The 5,348-nt window shown below is 30.9% G+C and overlaps 1 pseudogene; it reads right to left on the minus strand.

Moving 5' to 3' along the window:
- On the minus strand, positions 3,333–3,988 carry LOC107632635 (annotated as a pseudogene).

Genomic DNA, 5,348 nt, shown 5'->3' on the forward strand with positions numbered 1-5,348 from the left:
TAGAATTTAGAATTAAATTTTTTTAATATTTATATTAGAAATAAAAAATCTTATTAACATTGAGCTGGTCCAATATACTAGATAATTTTATTTTTTTAATGATTTTTAATTATAATTTTAGTTAAAAAATTATATAGTAAACAATTAACTACAATTTTTCAGTTTAAATTAGTCAATTTATTTTTAAAATAAAATACAGTAAAAAATCTAACATCATAGCTATATCAATTGGTTTTTTAATTAAATTATTTGTATAAAATAAACCGGTTTTTTTTAAACCAAATGGTAACACGTGTCATCCATCCAAAAACAACTGCAAGTGAATTTCCACCTTTTTATCATTTAATTTTTTTTATATGTTTTTTTGTCTCGTTTATAAAATGTAAAGTAAAAGATTACATTTTATTAAATAATTAAAAAAATTGAGAATATCTATTCTCATATATAATCTAGTTAATGGTTAGTTGGTATATTTTTTTTATTATAGATTTTAATTTTTTTTAATTTTAATTGATAAATTGAATCCTCAAATTTGAGGAATAATAAAATTTATAGACAAATTTAATAATAAGATTTTAAAGTGCACAAATCTTATGGTTCGATTTGTGTTAAAATAATTTTTTTATTTCATTATAAAATAAATCGAAGGGTCTGGTTAGCATATTTCTCAAGAGATTAACGTCTTGAATAATTCACAAGAAAAATCTTATGATCTATTTGGCATCAGATTCGATGGTTCCAAAACGTTTGGACCATTAAATGATCCCATAATAAAACATGTTTTTTAAGTTTTTTAATAACGGATAAATAGTCCTTATCTAAGTTTAATTACAAATTAACCTCATATATTTTATTTAATCATAAAAACTATTTTTTATTTTATAAATTATTACTTTATCATTAATCTATTATGTTTATTAACAATCAAAAACAAAAAACAATAACGAATTAGATCTTCCATTGATCGTAATAAACTTTTTGGCTATTCCAATCGATTAAAAGATTATATTTGATCTGTGACGTTCGTCCAGGACTAAGAAATCGTGTTTCTTTAAAAATCAATCGATTGGATTATCAAAACAATTGATTGAATTTCAGGTTTTCCATAACTCAATCGATTGGACTACAGGTTGTTATCACAAAACAATCGATTGAAAATTGTAAGGTAGCATGGTTTTCACAAAAATCAATCGATTGGTCATATTACACAATCGATTGAACGATGACTAAAATGTGGGTTTTTAATAATTCAATCGATTGCTTATACTACCCAATCGATTGAATGCTTCAAAACAACTTGAGATCTCACAATTCAATCGATTGGTTGTGCTACCCAGTAAATGGTACATAAAAGACATATAAAATTGATTAACCATCACTTACAATTCCTAGGCACAAAAGTCACAAGTCTATTCAAATACGTATAATATATTATCATTTATTCAAAAGAGAGAATGCATAACCAATTACCCTAAAGAAGATTGAAAGTTTGGAGTCCCATTCATTTATGCAGTCAATCACGTTCACATGCTCAAGTGAATAAGCTCAAGAAGACAATGTTATAAGAATGCAAAATTGACCTCACAGTTCTAAGATCTGAACATAGCTAAAACTAAAAGACGGACGGACGCAATTCTTAGTGGATTAGGATTAGCCTCAATTCTTTTCATTAATATCAAGTTCTAGATATGCAAATTCATATTGTTTTGATGACTTCAATCGATTGGGTAACACAACCAATCGATTGAATTGTGAGACCTTATGTTGTTTTGAAGCATTCAATCAATTGGATAGTATAAGCAATCGATTGAATTATTAAAAACCCACATTTTAGTCATCGTTCAATCGATTGGGTAATATGACCAATCGATTGATTTTTGTGAAAACCATGCTTTCTTTCAATTTTCAATCGATTGTTTTGTGATAACAACCTGTAGTCCAATCGTTATGGAAACATGAAATTCAATCGATTGTTTTGATAATCCAATCGATTGATTTTTAAAGAAACACGATTTCACAGTCCTAGACGAACGTCACGGATCAAATATAATCTTTTAATTGATTGGAATAGTCAAAAAGTTTATTATGATCAATAGAAGATTTAATTCGTTATTGTTTTTATTTTTAATTGTCAATAAACATAATAGATTAATGATAAAATAATAATTTATAAAATAAAAAATAATTTTTATGATTAAATAAAATATATGGGGTTATTTGTAATTAAAATTATATAAGGACTATTTATCAGTTATTAAAAAACTTAAAAAATATGTTTTGTTATGAGACCATTTAATGGTCTAAACGTTTTGGGACCATCGAATCCTTTGCCGATCTACTTAGAGTTTTTAACCTTCCACCCAAACTTCTCCTCACATCTTTCGCTTATTATTTTTCATGTGTGAGAGAGAGAGGTGTATAACAAGAAGTTGTGAGGAGAGATGTGTTTTACACTAGTATGGGATATACAAATCGGAGGCACCGATTTGTTTGTATTATTTTCTTTTTTAAACAAACAAATCACAAATCGAACGGTACAATTTGTGATTTTGAAAATAAAAAAATTTTTAATGTTGAAATCGGACCATCCGATTTTTATTTTAAAAAATAAAAAATACAAATCGGAGGGTTTGATTTGTAGTTTATTTTTTCTTCAAACAAATCGGACCCTCCGATTTGTAGTTTATTTTTTTTTTTCAAACAAATCAGACCATCCAATTTAAATAAAATACCATATCAAAAAAAATACCTAATCTTCTAATAACAATGTATTACACATATATTTAATCAATATAAAAAAAAATTAGCCACATCTTTCCTTAGAAAATCTAAATGAAAAAGAATTCAAACATACAAGAGTTTTGACCTTTATCAATACATCAACCTAGTTACTACACCCATGATATAATTAACTCAAAACCGAAAAGCTTTTTCTTTCATAAGTTATAATGATCTTTGAGATTGTTTTGTTGGTATTTGTGTTAGTCTGTAAGTATGACTCTCTCCATCCTTATTGAAATTCTTGTAAGTGGAAAGCATAAAAAAAAAATTATTTGTACTCACAAACTTTGTAAACGCTAATAAAAAAATTAACATTATATCTATGAAAGATAGGTTCCGTGTAACGAAAGTATTCAAATTCTAATTTTTTGTTAGCTTTTTGATAAAATTTTCAAATTACTCTTTATTTTCAATCTCAATCTCACCCTCTCTTTTCTTTTCCAAATTCCAAACTTTCACAATCCTCGCCACCACCACCAATGACTCCCCTAATTATCAATGCCTCCCTCCCCCTCAGTCCTTTGCCAACACCGACTCTCTCGTTACCTGCCTCAAGAACTTCTCATTCTCAATGTGCACACATTTTCATAGTTCAGCAGCAGATCTTTCACCTACCACACACCATAAAAAAAAATCACAATATCATTTTATTATATATTAATTCCAACATAAATCACAACATATAGTCCAATACATTTCAACATGTGATGCTACTTTGAATTAGAGGGATCTAAATATATACCATATCTTCGAGTAGAAAGATCTGATAAAGTTGGGAGTGTCCTCCTCCTTGAAGCCGACGCCGGATCTCAAAGTGTGGAGTCATACTCGAAGATGCACTCTAGTGTAGTTGATCAGAATGAGGCCCTTCTCATAGCACACGTTGGCCAGGGTGAAGATGCCAACCACGTTCGTGCGGATGGTCTCCACCTTGTAAGACTCGCACCAGTCCATGTTGGGCCTGCCAGTCACGCCAATTGCATTGAAGTCGTGGCTGGGGTTCACAGTGGCAATATCTGAGCGGTTTTCAAGACGGCCAGTGTCGTACACAAAGGAAATGCTTTGGGTTTCAAAGAGCTTGCCGAGGAGGCCACCAATCCAGTCCGTGCATATGTAGATCAAGAACTTGAGTTGCTCGTCACTGGCGCAGCCGTTAGCTGGTAAGCCCATTGTGTCGGTGTTGGTGAAGGACTGGGAGGAGAGGAGGCAATGGTATTCTGGGGAGCCATTGGTGATAGTGAGGGTTGGAAAAGTTTGGGATTTAAATAAATAGGGATGGGGTGTAGTTTGTTATAAAATAACTAAATAAATAAATAAGAAAGAGGTAACAAATAAAATAAAGAAATATAAAGAGAGAGATATTAATAGTGTAGAAAGAAAGAAGAGAATGTTTATTATTGCTGTGTGTTTTTATTCAGAGGCTTAAGCCTCTATTTATAGGTGCACATGGTGACATTTTTCAAATTACAATAAATGGAGTCATCCTTGATAAACCAAGCTATATTGGAAATGGGTATTCACATAAGATCTTATCACAACACTCCCTCTTGGATGACCATTTAGGATTATTGTCTCGTTAAAACCTTACTAAAGAAAAATCCAGTGGGAAAAACCTTAGTGAAGGAAAAAGAGTACAATATCCTTTAGTGATGGGGACTGCCTCATTAAAAACCTTGTCAAGAAAAACCCATTAGGAAAAAACCTGACTAAGGAAAAAAGAGTACAGTCACCCCCTCTTGCCGACATCATTTAATGTCTCGAAATCGACGCATCTCAATCTCATGTACCAATCTTTCAAAGGAGGATTTTGGGAGTGACTTTGTAAATAAATCTACCAGATTATCATTTGAATGGATCTGTTGGATAGCAATTGTCCCTTGATTTTGAAGATCATGAGTGAAGAAGAATTTGAGAGAAATATGCTTTGTTCTATCACCTTTGATGTATCCGCCTTTAAGTTGAGCAATGCATGTTGTATTATCTAGGGGTGAGTACGGGTAGCGGGTACCCGATTACTCGTCCGAACCCGAACCAAACCAATTAAATTGGTTCTGAAACTAACGGGTAATCGGGTCCAACCCGAACCAAACCGATGGCTATTTCTAGTGATTGGTTCGGGTATCGGTTCTAGGGGTATGGAACCCGAACCAACCCGTGAATCCGATCATATATTAATTAAATAAAAAATATATATTTTTATTACACTTTTGTATTTAGCTTCTAATTTATTTGGTATTTAATGTGTTTGGATTTTAATGTGTTTAGTGTTTAATATGTTTGGATTTTAATGTGTTTAGTTTTTAATGTATTTGGTGTTTAACATGATTGGATTATTTCTATTGATGTTACAAGTTTATTGTACTTGATGAATTTTTAAGATAGAAATTTGGATTTTTTTATGAATTTCAAAGTCATTGGGTACCCAATTACCCGAACCGAACCAATCCGTTCTTAATCGGTTTGGTTTGGTTCGGGTACATACACAAAAAAAATACAAATCCAAACCAAACCAAACCAATTACATTTTAATTGGTTCGGTTCTAGTTTTACCTTGAACCCGAACCAAA

The sequence above is a fragment of the Arachis ipaensis genome, chromosome B03, assembly GCF_000816755.2.
Source record: "Arachis ipaensis cultivar K30076 chromosome B03, Araip1.1, whole genome shotgun sequence".
NCBI lineage: Eukaryota > Viridiplantae > Streptophyta > Magnoliopsida > Fabales > Fabaceae > Arachis > Arachis ipaensis.